The following is a 25,804-nucleotide window of genomic DNA, read 5'->3' on the forward strand; positions in this document are numbered from 1 at the left end:
CCTCTTTTCCCTCTTCAAATACTATGAAAAATTCCCTTTTGGTAACTATAAATGTTCATTCTGTAAGTTGTTAAGTAATTTGGGGATCTTATTATCTTATTCTTTCTTCTAGGGTAGTAGAGGGAGGGATCTCTACAAAATATTATTCCCTCAATTATTCTTCCCATTGTATTGTTTTTCTCTCTTTTCTTTGAGGGACAAAGCCAACTCTTGTGAATAAATAATTATTGTATCTTACAATAAGATTGAGATATTTATCACAATTCAATTTATTGCCTCCTCTATAATTTATTTTTTAGGTCCCACATCTATGTATACATTTGTATAGTTTTATGTAGCATTCATTGTGTAAACATGTCGCCATAAAGGATATTAACATCCATTAGAGCCTCAAATTGTTTTTCCTCTAGGTTTCATTCTATATTTTCTTCTCCTCTTCTATGAAAGACTGCGTCTCCTTTCTAATTATTTGTTATTTTTTTCTCTTTAGTCTCCTTTCATCACTCATTTGTACAAGTTAGTTTGTTTCTTGTAACATTGATGTTTCACTTTGTGTTGGGGTGGTGGGTGATTTTCTTTTTACTCGCCCTTTTCTTTTTTAATTTTCTTTCCCTCTAGACTCAATTGGTGATGAGCCTACTTTTATCCTACCAAAACTCAATAGTGTTGATATTGTTTATTCCCCTAGTTCTGATTTTGGAATACCCCATTTTTCCTTCAAATTTTCCTTGTTCTTTTTCATGTGTTATGATGATTTTTTCTTAGCCAAGTTGTCCACAAAATTCAGATATGTTGTAAACTTTTCTTATTTGGGATCCTTGGGTAGGTTGAATAAGGTTGTCACATATGAGGTTGTTAGCTCATTACTAACTTTGTAGGGAGGTTGCAAAAAAGAAAACCTTAGTTTCAATGACCTTCATCATTGTGTAATCCTTATCAATTAAAAATACTAAATAATTGATGTACCTTATGAACATATCATTGGAAATTTATTCCATATTTTGCATATACTATTGTAGGTTTTTTAAGAAGCCCCAATTAACCATACAAAAGAAGAAATTAGTGTTAAAAAAGTAAATCATAAATTGCATATACTAATCAAAATCATGGTCACGTGTAGAAAAAATGGGTAAATTCAATTGAATAATGAAATTATTTGTTTCAATGGGAAAGAGTAGAAAAAGACTAAAAATAAAAATGAAAATTTAATGTGCATAAGATATTTTGGAAGAAGAATTGATGAAATTCAAAAGTTGTAATTTAAAATTGATACCAAAGCTAAATGAATTAAAAAAGATAAAATTGAATATTTATGTGAAACTCATAATTATGAAAAAGAATTAGACAAAGATAAAAGATAAAATGAAGAACTAGAAGAGAATTTGAAGAAGATGAAAAAAGAAAATATTTTACAAAGATATCAAATATGAAATATGAAAGAACAAACTGATAAACTAGATCAATTTCTTGCAACATATCAAAGAAAAATGAGAGTCTAAAGACTAAGCCTTTGTTATGTGATATTTATTATGATATAAATGGCTTTTGTTATTCATTTGATGAATCATCTCATACATGTGATATAGCTAAATAATCTTTTGAGAAAGACTGTAAAGTTTGCAATAACAATATTTTGAATCTATAAATCTTGCTAGTTGTGATGATATTGACAAATCATGTTCTCCAAAGAATGTTAGTTTAAAGATAGAGAAAAGAATAGGATATGTAAGAAAAAAATTCAAGAGCCTATTGAACCAAGAGTGTGGATAGAGAATAAAGGTATTGGATAAATTAGAGGTAAATGAAATAAAAATGATGTTATCGGTAATACAAGTTCAAATAAATTAGCTCAAGAAATGCAATGTATGTTATGTTCATGATGTCATATGCAAGGACATAGAAATGAAATCTGTTGGGATCTTCATACTTGTATCATTTGTGGATTAAAAAATCATTTTGAAAAATGTGTTGGAATAAAAAGTGGAAGGAGGAGACAATGGAGAGCCAAGGCAAGCAATGACTATTTTCTCAGTCAAGGGGACAAGGTAGTTGGTGGGGTCGCTATCTTTCATGGTGACCACCATAGAGGGTTTGGGAGGATCGACCACCGCGACCAGTTTTCAGAGAGGATCATTGGATGTGCCTGGAAAAGTGGTCTACTGCCTGAGTTTCATATGTGAGCAGTTTCTGCCCAAAGAGAGGTCTAAATCAGTTCAAAGTTGTAAATGCCCAACCCAGAGTAGATAGGAGACCAGTGGACCAAGACTAGGAGGATATGAAGATTGTCTAGAGGAGAGTGTCACTAAATATAGAGGACGGGGAGTGCAAGTTGGTGGTGAAAACTCTCAGAGAAAGGGGCTTCTTTGTTAAATGGGTAGACGACTAGCCAACTCCCCCTAAAGTTATCAGATGGTGTGAGGAGGTGTGGGGTCAAGGGTGTATTGTGAAATCATTGCCAAATGCTTTCTTCTTGATCATTTGTAAGGATTCAATGGTAAAAGAAGGAATTTTAAATGGAGGGACCTATTTCATGGGTGGTAGAGGAGCTTATATTCAAGACTGGGAGCCTAACTTTGATCCAGTGTCAACAAAGATTGAAGAGGTTCCTATTGTCACAGGGATTTGCACCTGATGCAAGCTTGAATTTCTTGCAATCTCATGCAACATGGGACTACTCTCAGGTTGTGGGTATCCCATTATAAGAGTAGACCTCTGGATTATAGGTCGGCTTCCTATTTGATCACCTAAAGAACTTAAATGAATTTCTGAGAAGAAGGGAAGAAGGATATGCATAAAACTAAAAATTGACTACTGCTAGGTGATCCACCAATGATAAAAGACCTGCAAACTGCCTACAAATCCATAAGATAATCAACTAATGAAACCGCTTAAACTCACAACTCAAACATACATGTTTGCATAAACGATTCTCTTGAAAGGCTAACTTACTGATGTTCACAAAAAGGAGAATAATAATGTTCTCACAATTTTAATGCAACAAATTCAAATACACAATCAGAGACCTGCACTATAACATGTATCTCAGCCCTAAACATCTGAAGAAACTAAGATAAAATGAAGGATTCTATGAAAGAAACACAAAATTTTAATCAAAATGCTTACAATCATAACACTCAGACCCAAGAATTTAAGGAGGAACTCAGCTTCTTTATTGAAAACAAGGAACTTTATGCATTATGAAATCTGAGCAATGCTCATAAGGAATGAGTTGCAGAAGTGTGAATATTTGTTGCCATAGAGATCAGACCCAGAACTTCCCCCCTCTAGAACGTCTCCTCTTTAAACTCTGAATCCGCCAAGCCGCTTATACTGAGCTTGCAAAAATGAAAAAATTAAAAAATGAAAAAAGGCTCTCAAAACATGTGTTGACATTTATGCACCAAATCAGGGTTGTGACTCAAAGAAAAACTCCCTTTCGTGTTGATTCCACCTAGATGCTACCGGACTTGGGCCTGCTTTCTAGTGATTATGTTGGATGTCATTATTTTGGATCGCACACCTTCTTATCGGATTATCAGCGTAATATCATAACAGTCCCACCAATAACTAATGGCGCACTCCCAACAACATTCTTTCTTGCATTGACTCTGCATCCTCTTTCGGGTCTTCGGATTCAAATGAATTACCCATTGTTCCAATGCTTCTCGCATTACCTCATGCCTTTCCATTACTCTACACTTTTCCATTGGGTTATTGGGATAACATTGGAATAGCTCCTCCTGATAACCGATGACTTGCTACGTTGCTTGCTTGTTAATTTGCCTTTGAACCATTGAACCGGTTGAACCCCTGAACCAGTTGAACCATCATTGAGCCATTGAAGTACTTTGAACCATTGTCGAGCCATTTAACCTTATTGAATCATTGAACCAAGTTGAAGTTCGAATTCCAAGTTGATCCAATCGTCTGTAGGCATTTTCCACGTGTCAGCCCTTGATTTTCTCACGGGTCCACTTTGTTTGCCATCTAGACTTGGTCTGACTTGGTTCTTCATCTTCTCTCTACCACGTGATGCATCCTCACTCATTCTGAGCCCACCTGGATGGCCACCTCAACTGCCACCTCGCCAGTCACCAAGTCGCATGAGATAACCAGAAAGCATCTTCATCATGCGGTATAGCGGTGGTCATTGATCTATCCTCAAACTACTCGATCTTTAACTTTCTAAGAGGCTCTCTCTTATGCCACATGCCATGCCTCTATTTTGCTACATTATCCACTCGGGCACCACTTCAACTTCCACCAGGATGCCACCTCACCACCACCGAGCCCACCATTTTACTCTGGTTTTCTTGGCTTCAACCTTTCGGCCAAACTTCCTCTTCGGCTATCCATTTTTGTGTCTCATCGAAACCACAGTTTCATCGATGCCTTCACTTTTCGATGGAACCGGTTGATATTTCTTCGATGTTCCTTTGTTGATGGATTCGAGCACTCGGTGAACTACTTTCTTGTCTTATCAAGATCTTAGTTTCATTGACACATTTCATGTCGATGAACTGATGCCTTCAGTGAGTCCATATTGATATCCATTGAACCCATGGTCTGGTCAACATTCATCTGTCACGTGGCACCCTTAGATTGGCTCCAAAGTTTACAACTAGGCGTGACCTATCGCGAGGGTATTCATCTTGGGCTCTCCACTCTAACATCTTAGCATGGCCTCCACTAACTGCTAGATGAACCTCTTGCCTTAACTGCTTGCATTAAGTGTCGGCCATGGTTCACCGCTAGTGGTTTGTTGCCAAGTCACAGGCGATATTTGGTGAGCATTGTTATGTCATGACATAGTGATAGCCCTTGGATCCATCTTGATCATCGTTGATCTTTATTGATCTTCTCGACCCTTAGCCCCTCTGAGTGGCTACATCCTATGCCACGGTGCCATCACATGTCTACCACTTGTCTGACACCTCATAACCTGCGTGTTACCACGTAGCACCTCATGACTTGTTCGGTGCTTACCTCGGCGCCACCTGGCCTGCCAGCTCATCAGTTTCCAACTTGTGGTTGTTAACAGTCGAGCATTTTCATCTTGTGGTATAGTGACCATCGTCCGATCCTTTGCAACGTGCTCACCTATTAATTTGGTCTTTTACTACAAAATTTGATCACTTTGAGATGCGTGCACACGCGGGACGCCCACAAACACTGAACTACTCCTTGTCAAAATCTCATAAGCTTTGACACTTAAGATATATGCGGCCTTGCACATAAATACTAAAATGCTCCTCCCTGCGGCCAATGTGGGATAAAAGGTTCACCTTAGCCTTTTCTAATGGGTAGTCAGGATAAGATGAAAACACTCCCTCTAATAGTTGATGACTTCACACACAACTTTTCAATTTCTATTGGGTGATCGGGATTACATAAGATAGTTCCTTCCGATAACCCGATGACAACATTCTGCACTCCACAGTACTCTTTGGGTCTTTGGGGTAAGTCTTGTCGATCAGGGTAGGTCATGTCAATAAGGCAAAAATTCAAGAAACTGCAAAGAAACACCTGTATGCAAGAAAAGTGGGCTGATAAAACTCAATATGTGAAAATATGTTATAATACTAGTCCACACACACACACAGGACCTCTTGGTGCAAGCTATGGAGTAATAACGTATTACTCAGCTTCCCAAGGTGGGTCCCATGGTTTTCTATCTCACAATGTCCCTCAAACCAATGTTTTGCTCTCAGATTACTGAGCAAAATGGCTCAGGGATGGTAAATGCAAGAACGAGGGATGCACTGATAGATTTTTAGAATGAGATGTGTTATAAGCTAGGTTTGATTTTAAAATGCAATAAACTAGATTATAAGATGACAAGGTTAGTATAAATACTATCTTAGCATACTATATTTAGTCTATGATTGAACTAAAATGATAAAGAAATTATTCTAAACATGCATATTTAGTCTAATTCCTGATCTAAAAGAGGCTAAATGACGAGCATATATGAAATGAGAAAGCTTGAATGTATTTGAGCATAAGTGTGATGCTACAAATTTAAAGGATGATTGTTATGGAGGAATGAGAGCTCTATTTATAGCAAGAATAGGGCAATGGATGGTCAGGATTGAATGGTTTAATCAAGGGTTGAGTTTGAAAGTTGGGGATCCATGTTTGTAATTGGCACCAATGAAATGGTGACAAGTGTCAACATAGGGTTGGATTGAGAGAAGGGGTTGGAGACATTGAATGCCTGAGAAGACCTCATGGTTATCTAGAGGCTAAGGGTCAAGTCTAAATTAAGATTACCCAATGGATTAAGAGTTAATCCAAGGATAAACCTTTGTGCAAATGATTAAGAGATAATCATGGTCAAAGCATTAATGGCCTGATGAGACCTTTGGGTTGGATGAAGGTTGAGTGAAAACAAATGTTTTAACCATGTAGGAGGGTTTGAGTTAACCATTAATGGTTATTGGAGACTTTGGGGATTAAGTGGTTGAAGGTTGGAAGCCTTCAATGGTTATCAAAGACTTTGAGGAATTTAGTGGTTGAAGGTTGAAAGCCTTTAATGGTTATCAAAGACTTTGAGGGTTTGAGAAGTGACTTCCCTTTGCTTAGGGATGTGACAAAGTTTAGAGGAGGGGTTAGGTTAATTAGAAGCGATTAGAAGATTCTAGAAGGGATTAGAAAGGGGTTTGGGATTTTGCAAGTGGATGGAGGAATAATAGGATTTAATTGAAATAAAGTATTTCATTCAATTTGGTTGCAATTAAATAAATTTGATTTATTCAATTTAGGATAACTATTTAATTAAATTTGAATTTAATTAAAAGTGGATAGGGGGGATTTAATTGAATAAAATGATTTATTCATTAAATGGGTATAGTGAATTTAATTTAAATAAATTGAATAATTTACTTAATTAAATAGAGGAATGTGGGTTATTTAATTAAATTGGATTTAATCAAATAGAAAAATGAACATAAAATATTCATTTAGGAATATGGTCATTTTTATACGTCTACATTTTGCCCCTCTTTGAAGTGACATGTGTGCACATGTTATTTCAAAGAAAATGATGCTTTATCATGATTTATGATCAAATGCAATTTTTGTGTCGCTCTTATGATTTGCCAGTCGTGCCCCAGATTTGATTTGATGTGTGATGCCCCCTTGGGAGATGAATCAATATTTTGAAAAATTTTTGATTTAATTTGATGAGTTGCGTATGTTGTATATGATTTCATGCATGTGAAATGTGTGCAAATTGATTCATCTCCCGATAAGTTACAAATGTTATGGTATAGGGGAGACCGCGACCATATTACACGTCCATTTGGCTAACCCTAATTTCATTTTCCTCCTATAAAAGGGGAAAAGGGCTTGATTTAGATTCATTTGTGCTTTGTTGACTTTGAAGAAAGAGAATTTGGTCTGCAGAGAAAATGCCTATTCCTTATCATAGACACCGTTTCGAGCGCGTTCGGAGGTACCGGAGACCTGCAGCGCATGGACCACCAGTAAGTCAACATTTTTGACCCTTTTTTGACTTTTTATTTTGTCGTTTTTAGTCATTTTTTTGAAGTTCAAAGTTCGGGTTTAACGGTTTAGCGCGTCTAGGGCTTAGTTTAGCGCATATGAAGTTTAGAGTAGCGCATCGAGTCGAATTTTAGGGGTCGCATCCGAAATAGATAGGATAGCACATAGAAAAAATATGTTAGCGCATGTAGGTAGAATAGCGCATGGCAGCCGTAGGGTAGCGCGTCGGGTCAATAGGTTAGCGCGTAGGGTAGACCTAGTGCATAGAGGTCACAGGGGTTCGCATAGGTAAGGGGTGTTAGCGCGTAGGGTCAACCTAGCGCACAGGGCCAAACGGGTAGTGCCTAGAAAGTGTAGATTAGCATGTAGATAGAGTCTAGCGCATAGGGTAGGTTAGGTGGCGCATGGGGGGAAAATATTAGCGCGTAGACAGAGTCTAGCACATAGGGTAAATAGATTAGCACGTAGGAGAGACAGCCTAGCACGTGGGGGTTTTTTAGCGCATTGGGTATCTGTTTTAGCGCATCTGGAAAAATTTTGCGAGATGAGCCGATTTAAAAATTTGATTTGGTCTGTCTGTCATGTTTTTATGCTTTTGTCCAATATGAGTGTTGATATAACTTGTTTTGATTTGCAATTTTCCAAGTTATGCATAGATATCAATGTGTTGTGTTTGTCAAAATATGATTTATTTTGCGTGTTCTGTTTCAAGTTCAATGTGTGAAGCCTGAGTTGTGTTACAAGCCGATATGGGTTGGAAACTTGAGTTGTTTTACAAGCTGATATGGGTGGGAAACTTGAGTTGTTTTACAAGCTTATGTGATTTTGGAGACTTGAGTTGTATTACAAGTTTTGATATGGTTTTTGAGAACTTGAGTTGTTTTACAAGTTGATATGAGTGGGAAACTTGAGTTGTTTTACAAGCTTATGTGATTTTGGAGACTTGAGTTGTGTTACAAGTTTTGATATAGTTTTTGAGAACTTGAGTTGTTTTACAAGTTGATATGAAATGATAGGATTTTGAACTTTGATGTAGATGAGCAAATTGTTTCATGTTGTTGATGTAAGTTTGATTTTGATATCTTTGTTTTGATGTGGAAACTGATATTGGATTTGTTTTGCTTGTTGACAGGAGCGATTGGGCGTGGTTCAGTTGCGGGAGAGATTTCCCAGACCGTGGACATTAATACCGCGGTTGTCGTAGGCCGACCTAGACATTATTGAGAGATGTGGATTGACTTCTCTCCTAGATATGTCTCGGTTCACTGTGAACCAGGGGCTATTGACAGCTTTGGCAGAGAGGTGGCACAGTGATATGAACACCTTCCATTTTGCCACTGGAGAGATGACAGTCACACCTGAGGACTGTTACAGGATCCTGCGTGTCCCTGTAGTAGGGGCACTAATACCATACGAGAAGTCAAAGGAGGGTGGCACAGAGGCACTGTGCCGCATTTTTCATGATGATACTGTCTGTGGCTATGAGATCCCATGGCAGGAGTTTTTGGACTTAGATTATGCACCGTTGCCATCCATACTAGCAGGGTTCATTGGTGGATTCCTTTGTCCTGATCAGAGGTCAAAGGGATTCTCGGTGGGATGGGGGCTAGTTTGGAGGAGATGGTCACTCAGGGTCGGAGGTTTGCATGGGGGTCAGCTATGCTGGCTCATTTATACAGGAGTCTGCATGAGGTAGTATACCTCGGTTACGGCAGTTTGTTAGCTGGCGTGACATTATTACAGGTATGGTGCTGGGAGCATATTCTAGCAGCGAGGCCACTAGCAGACAGGGATAGGCCCATAGGGGCAGCATATGCCTATGGATACAGGGGTCTAGTTGTCCAGCATAAGCTGGGCAAACTAGAGCATTGGAGGAGGGTTTTTGATGATATGTATACGGTCACTTGGTGACCGTATACAGGATGTGAGGTGTGGGCGGAGGATGGGCTGGAGATGCCCTTTGTATTCATGACCAGGTACCTGATTGGGAGGACCCCGTTCATGATTGAGCGATTTGTGGTGACCCAAGTTTTGAGGTAGTTTGGGCGCCAGCAGGGTATTCCGCAGGGAGCTTGCCTTTATGCACGGCGGCAGCAGGATGTGGTTGATTGGGGGCCGACCATTGATAGTGTCATGGCGGTGGAGGAGTTTGTGGGGTTGGCCGGGTAGATCTAGGACTATGCCCCAGAGATTCAGGATGCGGGTATGATAGATGAGTTTGCTCATTTGTTTGCTACGCGGGCGGTGGCCAGGATTTCTAATCCTGAGGAGATGAGGCCAGCCTTTGATTCAAATGGGGAGGAGGGAGACAGGGGAGACGATGAAGATGATGGGGAGGATGGAGGAGGAGGACGAGGGAGAGGAGGTAGGGGTGGTAGAGTGAGGAGAGGAGATAAGGGTGTGGAGAGAGCAGTGCGACAAGGGAGGATAGAGAGGGGGAGAGGTGGATTGGCTATCGGAGCCGGTAGAGAGGGGAGAGTGGGGGAGGTGCTAGTTGCAGTGGGGGGTGAGGATGAGCCAAGTCGACCAGCACAGAGGAGGAGGACGGATGTATTCCCACCTCCAGTACCGAGGACAGGCCGAGTGGGAGGGGTTCCTCCAGCACAGGTACCGCTACGAGTTCGAGTTCTAGGTCATATGGAGGATGCTCAGATACGGACCTTGCAGATTACTGTGTAGCAGCTGCAGGCACAGATTTTGACCTATCAGTGGTAGATTCCTCAGTTGACTACTAAGTGAGACACCGAGATAGAGTGGAGGGGGTGAGCGGAGGAGGTGGTGGCGAGCATGCAGAGAGCGGCGGCGGGTGGTCCGATGAGAGATACCCTGAGAGAGTTAGCGCTGAGAGCGCAGGAGGCGGAGTATTATAGGCGGCACTATGAGGCTGCAGTACCCAGGGACCGGCGAGTTCAGAGTTTTGCACAATCGAGATCTAGTCGATCTCAAGCTACTGGATCACGGTCTGAGAGCCGAGGGGTTACGGGGCCACTGAGACAGGACCCTCCTGGAGATCCAGGGGCAGGTGCATCTAGAGCGAGACCATCTCCATCAAGGGATAGTCATACTTGAGAGACATGGTCTCTGTTATATTTTGAGCATTTGTTATTCTTTGTACTGGACACAGTGTTTGGACACATTTTGTACATTTTGATTAGTTTTGAGATATATATATATATATATATATATGGCACCATTTTTGATCATGTGATGTGTTTATATGGATGCATGTTATGTGGGTTATTTTATGTGATGATGCAATGCTTAAATATATGATGTAATGTATGATGCAGGATGTATGCTTTTATATGTTGTGAGATGTATCTTGAAAATGAGATGTTAAAATGATATGCAAACATGCCTAAATGATATGTAAATGATGTTAAAATGATATGCAAACATGTAAAATGATATGCAACTAATTGTAAAATGATATGCATCTATGTTTTGGTAGCATCCCTCATTCTGTATTTGTCATCCAATATAACCATATGTTATTTGCTTTCTTTGTAGATATCATCATTGAGCATTTATTGATTTTTGGATATGTTGAAAATTTATACAAGCATAATGGTATAATTGAACCATAATGACCTGAGAAAAATTTACATGATTGTTTATTTTGCAAGATAGCACAAGCATCAAGGTATAATTGAACCAGGACGACCTGAGTGCGTATTGCGTAAACAGACAAGATTTGATCATTTGTATGCATGAAGTGGAATCAGGCCTTCAGTGATATTCGATGTATCACGTCTCGAGGCCAATATTCACACAGTACAAGTGATCTTCTCCCAGACAAAAGACTAAGAAAATATTGGAAGTTCCTCTTGACTCTAGTTGTGAAGCATTTAGTGAGACAAAGAAGAGAATCCAATAATTCAAAAAGTTCAAAATGCAAAACTAGTCAAGACTTTATGCAAGAATGCAACATTTAGTACTTCAGAAAATCATCCATCTTTGGTATGTTTGTGAATTGTTTTGTTTTGGTTTTTGTGATGAAGTGTAGTTTTGGTTTGTTGGATGTCATGCTTCTGAGTTTTTGCAATAGTTGTGATGTCTTGAATGTTTGCAAGTGTTTGAACAAGTTAATTCCTCTAGTTGAGTGTGCCTCTTGATATGATCATGTACAGTGATTTCCAAGCCATGGTGGGATGTGGTAAGAGGATATATATAGACAAATCAGGATAGTGACTACGCTAAGTATGTCCTGAATGGATATGGGCTAAGTGTCGGGCGATGGCCGATAGTGTTTGTATGGATAAAATGGCATGGAAATAGATAGAGGAGTCGTTCTTTCACAAGAGCACCTTTTTACTAGGTTTTCACCATTTGTTTTTATTTGTACTCTCTGTTTTTGCTTTTTCTGGATTTTTTTTATTTTTTTGTTTTTTTTTGTTTTTTTTGTTTTGTTTTGTTTTTTTTGCTTATTTTGGCTTTTTCCGTGCACTAGGCCACTTAAATGTAGTACCTCTTTAGATGGATGTTGTTGGTTGGTTCGTCGAGCACATCTCCTTCAGAATTTGTCAGCTGATAGGCACCTGATCCATAGACTGATATGATAACATAGGGACCCAACTAGTTAGGTTCAAATTTCCCTTTCTTTTCTCTATCTTGCTGATTTCTTGGATTTTCTTTGAGGACTAGGTCACCAACTTTGAAGTTTCGAAAAATGACCTTGTGATTGTAGCTCCTGCACATGGTTTGCTGATATGCTTTGAGATAAGTGTAAGCATGTTGGCGTCTTTCATCTAATAGCTCAAGTTCTTGCAGTCGGTTGACTCGATACTCTTCATCTGGGATTAAGCCTTTCAAAGAGACTCTGAGAGATGGAATTTCTACCTCTAGGGGCAAAATGGCTTCTGATCCATATACCAATGAATATGGTGTGACTCCTGTAGGTGTGTGGATGCTGGTTCTGTATGCCCAAAGTGCTGGATAGAGTTGCACGTGCCAATCTTTGCCTACATCATTCACTGTTTTCTTTAGAATTTTCAGTATTGTCTTATTTGATGCTTCTGCTTGACCATTTCCTTGTAGGTAATATGGTGTAGAGAACCTATGTTGGATTTTGAATTTTTCACATAGTTCTTGGACATCTTGATTCTTGAAGGGCAGTCCATTATCCGTGATGATTGAACTTGGAATACCATATCTGCAGATTAGATAATTGAGGATAAAAGAGGCAATTTGTTTCCCTGTCACTGTGGTCATGGGAACTGCTTCTATCCATTTGGTAAAGTATTCTGTTGTAGTTATAATGAACTTGTGTCCATTTGAAGATGAAGGATGAATTTTGCCTACTAAGTCTAGTCCCCACTGACAAAAGGGCCAGGATGTTGTAAATGGTTGCAGTTCCTGTGCTAGTGCATGTATGAGATTACAATGGATCTGGCATTTAGGACATTTCTTGGCGAAGTGATATGAGTCTTTTTCCATTGTAGGCCAGTAGTATCTCATCCTTAGAAGCTTTTTAGCAAGAGTAGTGCCACTTGAATGTGTGCCACAAATATCTTCGTGAAGCTCATGTAAAGCAGAATCGAAATCATTACGATCAAGGCAACGAAGAAGAGTACCATCTAAACCTCGACGATACAAAGTATCGGCAGTAAGGGTGTAACGGGTAGCTTGTCGAATAAAGTTACGTTTTTGGTTACGGGATTGGTCAATGGGTAAGATATTGTGTTTGAGGTAGTCGTATATTGGTCCATATAACGGAGAATCTGAACCAGTCAAGGCATAGATAACCTAGGATTCAGAGTGGTCATAGGCGGGGGAGAACAGTTGCTCTACCAGAAACTCGTAACGATTCTGTTGCTCTGGAATTTGTAGTAGTGAAGCGATAGTAGCCATTGCATCGGCTGCTTTGTTGTTCAACCTTGGTATTTGCTCGAAGGTGATGTGCACAAAATACTGTTTGAAATCATCCACCATTCGTTTGTAGGGTAGTAGCTTGTCATCCTTTATTTGATAGTCGTTGTTGATTTGATGGACAACCAGTTGCGAGTCTCCATAGACCTTTAACTCTGTGATTTTCCATTCTACGGCCATTTTGATGCCTATAACCAATGCCTCATATTCAGCCACATTATTTGTGCATGGAAACATAAGCCTATATGATCTTGGTATAGTGTGTCCTTTAGGAGTGATGAACAGAATGCCAGCACCGGAACCATGTTGTGTATAGGATCCATCAAAGTATAGGGTTCATTGTTTAGTAGAAAGAGCAAGAACGTCCCTGTCTGGAAATTCGATCTCCATGGTGTGTTTGCCTGGTAGCGGTGCTTCAGCCAACTGATCTGCAATTGCTTGTCCCTTGATAGCTCGTCTTTCTGTGTATTGGATGTCAAACTCACTGAGAATCATGACCCATTTAGCCAATCGGCCTGTAAGAGCTGCCTTACTGAGTAGATATTTGAGAGGATCAATTTTTGCGACTAACTTGATGGTGTGTGCTAGCATATAATGTCGGAACTTCTGAGATGCGAAGACCACTGTTAGGCAAGCCTTTTCAATGAATGTATAGTTGAGTTCATAGCCATTCAATGTCCTACTGATGTAATATATGGAGCGTTTCTTTCCTTGTTGATCTTCTTGTGCCAATAGTGCCCCCAGCGATATATCTGTTGTTGAGATATATAAAATAAGAGGCTTTCCTGCGACTGGTGGTACTAGAACTGGTGGATTCATAAGGTACTGCTTGATTTGGTAAAAAGATTATGCACACTTGGCCTCCCATTTGAATGGTACATTTTTGTGTAGTAAATGGTTAAATGGGAGACTTTTATCTGCTAGCTGAGCGATGAATCGCCTGATTGATTGAAGTCGGCCTTGTAGAGATCTGAATTGACTGATATTCTTTGGTGGTGGCATGTTCATAATGGCTTGTACCTTTGCTGGATCTACTTCAATACCTTTTGCTGAGACAATGTAGCCTAGTAACTTCCTTGATGTAACCCTGAAGACACACTTCTTAGGGTTGATCCTGACTTGGAATTTCTCCAATCGATCAAAAATCTTTGTTAGGATGCCGAGATGTTCAGCTCTAGTGAAGGATTTAGCTAATAAATCATCCACATAGTCTTCCATAAATGTGTGCATCATGTCATGGAATATTGTGGTCATTGCTCTTTGATAGGTGGCCCCTGCATTCTTTAAGCTAAAAGGCATAACATTCTAGCAATACGTTCCCCAAGGATAGGTGAACGCGGTTTTATCTTGATCTTCAGGAGCTATTTTGATTTGATTATAGCCTGAGAAACCATCCATTAGTGAGAGCATTGCGTGGCCTGCTGTAAGATCTACAATTATGTCGATACTGGGCAGAGGAAAGTCATCCTTTGGACAAGCTTTGTTGACGTCTCTGAAGTCAGTGCATATTCTGATACTACCATCTGGTTTTGATACTAGAACGATGTTGGAAATCCACTCTGCATAGTCAATGGGTCGAATGAATCTGACGTCTAATAGTTTCTTCAGTTCAGTTTTGACCATGAGGGCCACCTGTGGATTCATCTTTCGTAGCTTTTGCATGACTGGTTTAGCTCCTGTAGAAATGGACAAGTGATGCATGATTAAGTGTGGATCTACTCTGGGCATATCAGCATATGACCAAGCAAAATTAATTTGCTGTTCTTTAAAGAAGATGATGAATGCCGATCTTTCTTCCTCTGTCAGAGATTCTGCAAGGTGAATGTTTCTGGCTACTTCTGTGGTACCAATGTTGATTGATTGAGTTGGCTCAATCAAAATGGGTGATCGCTCATGAAAGTGCTTAGGAAGAGTGTTAAGTCTCCCATCGTTAGGTGCCTTAAAAAGGTTTTCACCCTTAGATGCGTCTTTTACTTTTTTGTGATCTAGAGCTGCCATTGACTGGTTTTCAGCATCAAATCCTTTACTTAGTTCATTTTTGCGACTGAGAGACTTGGCACTCCCTAATTGACAGATATCATTATTTCGTTCACTGGTAGAGCCTGTTTCCGGATTTACGGTACATAGGTAATGGATAATAGATTCATCATCTGGGAAAATTGGTATATCATGGATTTCAGGTTCATCCCAGTTGATGAGGTCAAGAAAGACAAGTGGTAAGGAATCATTAGGTGGATTAAGTTCGGCGACTGTGAGTGTTAGGACGGAGTTTTCATTGTGATGGGTCTTGGTTTTAAAGAAGTCTAGGATTTCGTCGAGGTCCTCGGTGGTATTATCTTCCACATAGACTTGTTCATAATGTTTCTGTTCGCTTTCCTTGGCGTCATAATATTTTGTGGTCCAAATTCAAGAGGTCTATCTTCTACGTTATATTCTTCTTGAGAAAGGGATATAGAATCAGTATCATCAGGGATTTTTGTAGTAGCATTGGAGCAGGTACCCCATTCATATTCATTGGAATCTGTCTCATAGGCATCGTCCCAGATTCTATCTGTGCTGTAAACAGGTATGTTGTATGGTGAAAACAAATCTTTGATGATGGATACCATTTTGATAGTTTTTGTTGATTCTGTATTAGATCCGTCTTCTACTTGCTGGATTTGTTCATAGACTGTGCTTCCTCGGGGAGGAATAATGGTATCCGAAGATGACATGATTTGTTTTTGAGACATTGGTGTTTGAATATGAGCTACTGCTGCAGATAGGGCCCTCTTATGATTTAGAATCTTTTCTTGATGCAACTTCTGATCTTGACGTTCCCGTGCCTTGCGGATTGTTTCTGCTGATTCAAAGAGTGCTTCCTGCCAGGATTCTTCTTTGTACTTCTTCTTTACCTTCCATTGAGGTTTTGTAGTTGTGTGTGGTGGCTGTTACAATAGGAATGTGAGTTTAGAACCCAATCCTGCTTTGTTTCTACTAGGTTGTGAAGGAAGATCTATAGGTTCAGTGACTCCTTCTTTGCGTTTCCCAATAGGTCCTTTACTGCCATATCCCATTTGCTTCATGATTAAATAGCCTTTTCCATACAGGTGTGTTGGTAGAACAATGTCCAGAGCAGCTGCTCTATGATCTTCTTCCTCATCTTTGTATAGCCAGCTAAGAACATCCTTGTCTTCTGATTCATGTGCTAGAGTACCCAATTGGATGAAGGTACCATCAAATTTAGTGATGGGCTGAGTAGCCAGATGTGTTGATGTAGTAGGCAAACCATGCGATCTAGGTGATGTTGGCAATTTGGCCAAACATAAAGGCTCCAAAGAGTATTCTCCCATGCCTTGGTCTTTGATTTGCATCTTCTGCTTGAAGTCTCCCCATAAGGAGTTGGATTTTACTGTTTGTGGATCTGATGTCAAGGATCGCTGCTTTTCTCTATTATGAGGAACCAAACTATCTTGGGCTGCCCCCATTGCGTTGTAATGTTGAAATGGATTGTGATTAGCTAATATGGAGATTTCTTGTCCATCATAAGGAAACTTGACACACTGGTGATACATAGAAGGTACTGCTTGCATTTCATGTATCCAGGGTCGTTCTAACAAGATATTGTAGGTTAGATCAATATCTAAGACCTGACATATAGTATCCTTTTGTACTGGTCCTACTTGAATAGGTAATATCACTGTGCCTTTAGAGGACCTTTCCTCATCATCATATGCCTTGATGGTGATCTTTTTGCAGGGATCAATAGATTCTTCTGAGAAGCCTAATGCACGGATAAGCTTTAAAGTACATATATTGAGTCCAGCTCCTCCATCTATTAAGACTTTCTTTACTCGATGTTTGCAAACAATGACTTCAATATGGAGAGGAGTATTATGCGGATGACTCAAGGAAGTATTATCATGCTATGAGAAGGTGAGGTTATGAGGTCCTGTCATATGGGCGACCATGGCTTGAAATCTGTCTGTATCCAGATTTTGAGGTACATTTGTTTCCAATAGCGCTTGTTCCAATATGTCTTTGTGCTTTGATGATAGTTTCAATAATTCCAGGATAGATATCTGAGTTGGAGTCTTGCGTAGTTGGCTAACCAAGTCATATTGGATTTTTGGTGTGGTAGTTGTAGGTGCAATATGTCCCTTCAAGACATATTTCTGAGTTCGGGTTGTTACATTGACAGATTCATGATCATGTCGATCTCGAATGGTGATGACATTGACTTGATGATCTTCAGCTGAGATGTGGTTGATGGTGTTGTTGTAGATGTGATTAATACGAGCTCCATGTGTATCATCTGAAGTTGATGCTCCATCTTTGTTGTAATTTGGGAGAGGATTTTTAAAGGCTCCATGATCACCATTTGTTTTAAGACCGTCCACTGTTAAGTCACCTTGATCAATCATGTCCTGTACTATGTGTTTCAATCTCATGCACTCGTTTGTTCTATGACCCTTGTTGTGATGGAAATCACAATAGTGTGAATCATTCCACCAAGGTGGTTTGATTGGGGGTTCATAGTTACTAATTGGAGGCAAAGAAAGAATCTTGTTTGCCAAAAGTTCTCTGAATGCGGATTCTAATGATTGTCCCAGTGGTGTGAAGATGCACTTTTGGAAATTGTTCGTGTTGGTGCGTGAATTATTGTTAGGTCCTGGATTCATGTTTTTGCTTTGAGTATCATTGGTGTTGTTTGTGTTGAGTTGTCCTTGATCGGTGTTTGGTGCATATGTGTTAGCACTGGGAGTAGCATTTTTAGGATTTTTTGCATTTTGAGGATTTTCGGATAATGCAAGCACTGATTGCTTAGATTTGGGATCATATGATTCATTGTTGCCTTCATTTTTGTTTCGGGTCCAGAATCAAGATTTGTCAAGGTTGTTGTTGTTCTGATTATTGTAGTTTGATGAGTTTGTTCCTTCCTTGTAGAATTTGAGTGTTCCCTTTTTGACACATGCTTCCTCTACTTGAATGCCATTTTCAATCAATTTAGCGAAAGATGGTATGCATTGAAGTTTTAGTCTGTAACTCATTTCGCCATTTAAGTTATCGATGAAGATTTCCATTTTCTCCTTTTCGGGAATATCTCGAGGATACCGTGATACCATGCGTCGCCAGCGTTGAAGGAACACCATGAATGTTTCGTTGTTCTTTTGTTTGGTGTTGCAAACATCTAGCATGGTTATGGCATGTTGGATGTTGTAGGAATAGTGGGTTATGAATTTGTTAACCAATTCATCAAATGATCTAACAGGTGGCGAGATTTTGGATAACCATTCCATGGTTTGCCCTCCCAAGCTTCTGGGGAATAACCTCATCAAATAGGTGTCATCATGAGCAAATTCAAGGCTCAGTGTGCAAAATTCTCGAACATGATCTCGGGGATCACTTTTTCCATCATATTTATCAAATTTGGGAACGTCTGAGTTTGGAGGAAAAGGCACCATGTTCAATTTTCTGTCAAAATGGGTAAGGACAGATTTCGTTTAAAGAGTACCATGCTGTTGTCCCTTCTTGCATATCTTGTATTTGCCTTTGCAACATTTTCATTTGTTGAGTAAGAGCAACCAAAGGTGCATTATCTTGCCGAGGGAAGACTTCTTGCCTTGTATTGGTTCTCAGCTGAAAAGGTGTAGTAAATGGTATATTTTGTTTTGGTGTTTCTAGCTCAGGTATACGCATTTCTGGTATGCGTTGTTCTGGAATGTGCTGCTTTGGAATATGTTGCTTAGGTATGTGAGTTTCTTCTTCTCTTTGTTGTTCTTGATATGCATATTGTCGAGACCTAGTTTGAAAAATGTTTGCGTCGAAATCTTTAGGAAGTTTAACGCCTTTACTTGTGAGCATGAGCAGATACTTTTCCTTGTCATTTTCCATGAGCTTTTCTACAAGCTTTTGGAAGGAAGGGTTTTCTTGACATTCCCGAAGAAGTGCTTCAGTAATTTCAGGTTCTTCTACAGGTGGAATTTCAAAAGGATTTGATAATCTGCGATTCATACTTGATTCTGCGTGTGTCTCGCTTTGTTTGTCTCATTGAGAGCGAGTAACAGGCATTTTAGTAGAAACTTTCAGTGATGAAAGGGACAAAAGCCTCATGGATGTGTTTCTCAGGGGTTGGTGGTTCTGGTCGAGATGTGTTATATGTGATGCACTCGTCGGGCAAGAATGTTGGATTGATCTTTCCGCCGCAGTTTATGGTTTGATTAAAAGCAAACTTTTGACAGTATGCTCTTGTTTTCAAAGGTTCTTTATCAAATTCTCTAGATTTGTTTTGGATATACCGTTTGACGTGATGAAGGAATACCCGATGGGATTTGAAGAGTTGACGATTGATGTATAAAAACTTATTTCTCTTGATGAATTTGGAAAAACTAGGTTGTTGTTTCTTCAACATGATGTTACGATAGAGGTTCTTTCTTCTCAGAATAAGGGGATGAGTCATGCATGAGTGATTAATGGTTTCCTTTGATTGGTTTAGATTCAGTTGATTCTTGTTTTTGAAAATTTCAAATTTTACTCTATCAAAGTGAAGGCTTTTAGATGCCCCTTCACGACAAAGTGTGTCAAATGATATGGATAAAAGCTTCCCGATCTGGAAACTTGATTTGACAATTTGAAAATTTTAAACAAGTGTTTTGAGATAAAAATCCGTAGGATGGTAAAGGATTATGTTGATACTGATGATGAGATTTCCGGATTATGATAGGAGAGACATCCTCGATTGCGCGATTCGTTTTAAGATTCTGACAATGTTTTGTTTTTGTTACAAATTTGGCTTGAGAAATAGTTTTTAGTGGTTTGTTTGTCACTCTATTGTGATGAAAAATGATTTTTGATGAAAAAGGCTTCTAAAAATGTTTTTGAAATTTCAAAAATTTTCTCAGTTTTTGCTCTCTATTTTTCTGTTTTCGATCACGCACTAGAACAGAGTTTCAATGCACTACTGAAATTTCTTGATGTGCTAAAATAATAAGCTCACGTGCTAGGCTGCCCCCGGACACGCGCTAAAGTTTGGACTATTTTAAAAATTGTTGTCTGACTGTTGAAAAACCTATGCGCTATTCTGGGCCTGTCACGCGCTAACTGTTTGACCTTATGCGCTAATATTTGATTTCCACGTGCTAAGCTGTTGTTTCCACGCGCTAGTCTATTTTTCTGATGCGCTAAAGGATTTTGCACTATTTTTGCCTTAAGATGAAATGCTACTATTTTGAACTAACGCGCTAATTTGAAGTTTGGATACGCTAACAGAAGTAGTTTACGCGCTAAGAAGTTGCTCTTATGCGCTAAACTGCCCTGATTTTTTCTTTGATTTGGTTTTTGAAATTTTTTATGAAATTTTCAAGTTTGATGGATGATTTTCTGAAATAATAAATGCAAGCACAGCACCAAAAGTATAACCATTTTGCCTAATCTAACAAAAAGTGTATGTTCTGCGAAGATGTGTTCAAATCCCCAATGTTTTAACAGGTTTGGATACAAATAACACACTTCAGAAAGACTCTTTAATCAAGGGTCATAAATAACATCATAGCTCACTAGTCTCGATACTCCGTCAGCTCAAACAGCCGTGTCACCTCCTAGAGGGCGCCCGTTTTTTTGCCTTTTGCCAGAAATTAACTCAAAGTGAAGCGCTTCACAGTTGAGTAGTTATCTTGGGAGATATATAGTGAGTAATCTTGGGGGCGAATTCTTCCCCACCCTTGCACTATGATGTTACAAATGTTTGGTTACTGACTCGGTTCAAAGCTTCTATTTTCTAGGGTTCGTAATCAGGCTTCTCGTTCGGCCGTCAGTGATAAACTCCCCCAGGAGGCTTCCCAACCTTTAGAACAAAAGCTTTACGTATCTCAAGGATACTGGGGGAAGGCTAATCACTGCACGCAACCGTTGAAAAGGACTTTCGTCACTTTCCACATTTGATTATAGTGGGTTGGAATTCTTGGCATCAAAGTCGTTCCCCACTTAGGTCGTTCCCTTCACACCGGCCATAAATGGCTTTAAGAGTTGATTCCAACTCCTCGGGAAGGCAGGCCTGCTAAAGGATGTAAATGTTTGAAATGATGAAAGCTGTAAGAGCGGTCTGGATTTTTGATCACCCAGTTAAGGGGAGAGCATATTCCTTCCACTTTCAAGACAAAGCAATCAAATTGTTTATTTTTAGCCTTTCAATTTAGTGATGTACTAAAATCTATGTGGAGATGTTGCTCCACAAAAACATGGTGTTTATTTTATCCATGCACATCAATGATTTTCTAATCTATGAAAATGAATTTGGTCAACAAAGTAAATTCGACGATTTGGTCAGCAAAAGAAATCACTTTTTAAAAGAAAAATGGTCCGCTCCACCCGCAAGAAAACTGTTAGAGCCTACAAAATTGCGATTCACGAGTTAGAAAATCTGGATTTCAGTGGACTTCTACAAGTCTAAATTCTATTGCAGTTACAATTTTAATTTTAGTCTTCTATCTGTGATGCGCTACAGAACAGATTGTATGCGCTATAATATATTCTTGATGCGCTAAAATTAAGGATTAATGCGCTATACTATTTTCTAGATGCGCTACTCTGTGCGCTGAAGGCGCTACTCTGGTTTTCTTCCGAAAGTGAGTGTTTTGACGCGCTAGTGTATTCACGGAACACGCTAGATGATTGACTTCAAGCGCTAAATAGTGGGCCCAATGCGCTATGCTGTTTATTGGATGCACTGCTCTGGTTTTCTTCCGCGCCGAGACCTACAGGAAAATATTAGAGGGAGCCATGCACTGAGGAAAGGTCTTTACGCGCTACAATGTAGACTCCACGTGCTAAACAGTAAGCGGAATGTGCTAAACTTTTAGCCGGATGCGCTAGGGAATGTTTCCCACGCGCTGATTCCCGTTTCTCGCGGACCTGCAAAAGTGATTAGTTTCAAAAACCGATTTGATATTTGGGGTTGGGCCCCATGGTGGGTGCCAGAAATGTATGCGGGAAAAGTGGGCTGATAAAACTCAATATGTGAAAATATGTTATAATACTAGTCCACACACACACACAGGACTTCTTGGTGCAAGCTATGGAGTAATAACGTATTACTCAGCTTCCTAAGGTGGGTCCCATGGTTCTCTATCTCACAATGTCCCTCAAACCAATGTTTTGCTCTCAGATTACTGAGCAAAATGGTTCAGGGATGGCAAATGCAAGAACGAGGGATGCACTGATAGATTTTTAGAATGAGATGTGTTATAAGCTAGGTATGATTTTAAAATGCAATAAACTAGATTATAAGATGACAAGGTTAGTATAAATACTATCCTAGCATACTATATTTAGTCTATGATTGAACTAAAATGATAAAGAAATTATTCTAAACATGCATATTTAGTCTAATTCCTGATTTAAAAGAGTCTAAATGATGAGCATATATGAAATGAGAAAGCTTGAATGTATTTGAGCATAAGTGTGATGCTACAAATTTAAAGGATGATTGTTATGGAGGAATGAGAGCTCTATTTATAGCAAGAATAGGGCAATGGATGGTCAGGATTGAATGGTTTAATCAAGGGTTGAGTTTGAAAGTTGGGGATCCATGTTTGTAATTGGCACCAATGAAATGGTGACAAGTGTCAACATAGGGTTGGATTGAGAGAAGGGGTTGGAGACATTGAATGCCTGAGAAGACCTCATGGTTATCTAGAGGCTAAGGGTCAAGTCTAAATTAAGATTACCCAATGGATTAAGAGTTAATCCAAGGATAAACCTTTGTGCAAATGATTAAGAGATAATCATGGTCAAAGCATTAATGGCCTGATGAGACCTTTGGGTTGGATGAAGGTTGAGTGAAAACAAATGTTTTAACCATGTAGGAGGGTTTGAGTTAACCATTAATGGTTATTGGAGACTTTGGGGATTAAGTGGTTGAAGGTTGGAAGCCTTCAATGGTTATCAAAGACTTTGAGGAATTTAGTGGTTGAAGGTTGAAAGCCTTTAATGGTTATCAAAGACTTTGAGGGTTTGAGAAGTGACTTCCCTTTGCTTAGGGATGTGACAAAGTTTAGAGGAGGGGTTAGGTTAATTAGAAGCGATTAGAAGATTCTAGAAGGGATTAGAAAGGGGTTTGGGATTTTGCAAGTGGATGGAGGAATAATAGGATTTAATTGAAATAAAGTATTTCATTCAATTTGGTTGCAATTAAATAAATTTGATTTATTCAATTTAGGATAACTATTTAATTAAATTTGAATTTAATTAAAAGTGGATAGGGGGGATTTAATTGAATAAAATGATTTATTCATTAAATGGGTAATTTAATTTAAATAAATTGAATAATTTACTTAATTAAATAGAGGAATGTGGGTTGTTTAATTAAATTGGATTTAATCAAATAGAAAAATGAACATAAAATATTCATTTAGGAATATGGTCATTTTTATACGTCTACAACACCCATTTCCATCAACATGTTTGGCTCAACCCTCATGGGAGCCACATTTTACCCCACATGTTGTCATTCAATGAGTCAAAAGTTAATTTCCCTGTGTCTGCACATGAAGCAAACAAGTTAGACAAAAACATGTATTATTTTCATACTTGGCACTTGTTTCTCCTTCTGGGGCACATTGATTTTGATATATCCTGCATCTTGATTGAGCTAGCAGTGAAAATAGGTAACAGTTCCTATGTGGATCAAACTGTATAACCTCCCTAGGGAATACTGGAAGTGAGGAATGATTTGGACTCCTGCATATACACGAGAATATGCATTATATGGAGACCAATCCCACCCCTTCCTTCAGAGATTGAGCTTGTCTCAAGTGAAGGTATTTGGGTCCAAAAGATTGAAGTGGATAAAGATAGAGAGAATTGTAGAATATGTAAGGGCATAGGCTATTTGGAGGAGACCTGCTCTAAACAAGGGAAAGGTAAGCAAAAGGTTGGAGATGCGGAAGCAGGCTTCTCTCAAGAGAATGTAGCTGGTAATCAGTGCAAGGAAACTAATATATATGGGGTCTCAATGGAAAGGGATAAACCTTGTACTAAGGAAGGAGAAGAGAACATGAGCAACAAGAAAACTATTTCAATGCCCACAGGCACTAGTTTACTCCCAAGGAAGGATTGGAGCAAGATTGTTGATCCTCAACCGCAAAAGGAGCTCAAAAATAATGATATGAATATGTGAAATACTACAGTCTCTTCATGGGGTAGGGGTTTGAGTTGTCTTGAAGAGACAAATAATATGGCCCTAGATCTTAATGGGTCAAATCTGGACTCAATTTTGAAGGAAGGTGGTCTGAGTTTGATAGACCTAGGGGATAAAAGGATTATAGAGTCTTCTCAGATGGTGTATGGAAGAAGAAACCTAGCCAAGAGGCAATGGTGCGATTATTTAGGTCAGTATAGAATAGAAAGGATTATGCATTTCACAAGGCAAAAAGATGAAGTAAAAGAGTGTAAGGAAATCCCCTATCCGCTCTCTCTTTGTGCACCAAGGAGATTCTGATACTAGGGAGGATGACCTATTTGGAGAGGAGGATTCAGTTGATATAGTGGAACCTAGAACCATCTCCCACTCAGTGTCCCAAATTGTGAAGCCACGAAATGGAGAAAATAAAAAGAGGGGAAAGAAGTCAAATAGGGAGCTTCTTATCTGAGAAAGTACTCCCAAAGGTCAGTCCAAATTGAGTACTGGGAAGGGAAACACCCTTCCTAGGAAACAATGAAGATCTTCTCTTGGAATGTCAGGGGGTGCAATGCCCCTGACAAACTTCATCTAATCAAGTGTGGAGTTTGGTAGATGAAACCTGATATCTTCTTGTTACAAGAAACTAAGATCAAGGATTCAGATTTAGGGAAGTTTAAGGTGAAATGGAAAGAGTGGGAGGGCAAGTTCAGAGCGGTAGATGGTGCTTTTGGTGGGTGGTGTATGATGTTAACCTGAGGGTGATGAAGGGAGAATTGCTAGAGGACAATAAGTGGTGGATTTCTACCAAGATGACTACACTGATACATGGAACTATTTTCATATTGATTAACATATATGGGCCCTACGACCAGAAGAAGAAAGAAGAGGTTTGGGATAACATTTCAATTTTTATAGCTTAGTATGTGCATTGTTTAGTTGTGGTTAGGGGGGATTTTAATGCTATCAGGTCTTTGTCAGAGAAGGAAGGGGGTACTAGAGGTTTAAACATTACTCAAAGACTCTTTAATAACTTTATTTCTAACAACAATCTGATGGATATTGCTTTTTGCAAAGGAAATTTTACTTGGTCTAATAGGCAGGAGGTAGTGAACAGAATCATTCAAAAATTGGATCGATTCTTTCTTTCATAGAACTGGTGCTTAGTTGCAGTCACTTGGGAAGTGATGATATGGTCCATTTCGGGTTCGGACCATTTCCCTATCTCTATTAACTTTCAAAAAGATTTTGTTCCTCAAAGATGCCCTTTCAAAT

This window comes from Cryptomeria japonica, chromosome 3 (genome assembly GCF_030272615.1).
Source record: "Cryptomeria japonica chromosome 3, Sugi_1.0, whole genome shotgun sequence".
Taxonomy (NCBI): domain Eukaryota; kingdom Viridiplantae; phylum Streptophyta; class Pinopsida; order Cupressales; family Cupressaceae; genus Cryptomeria; species Cryptomeria japonica.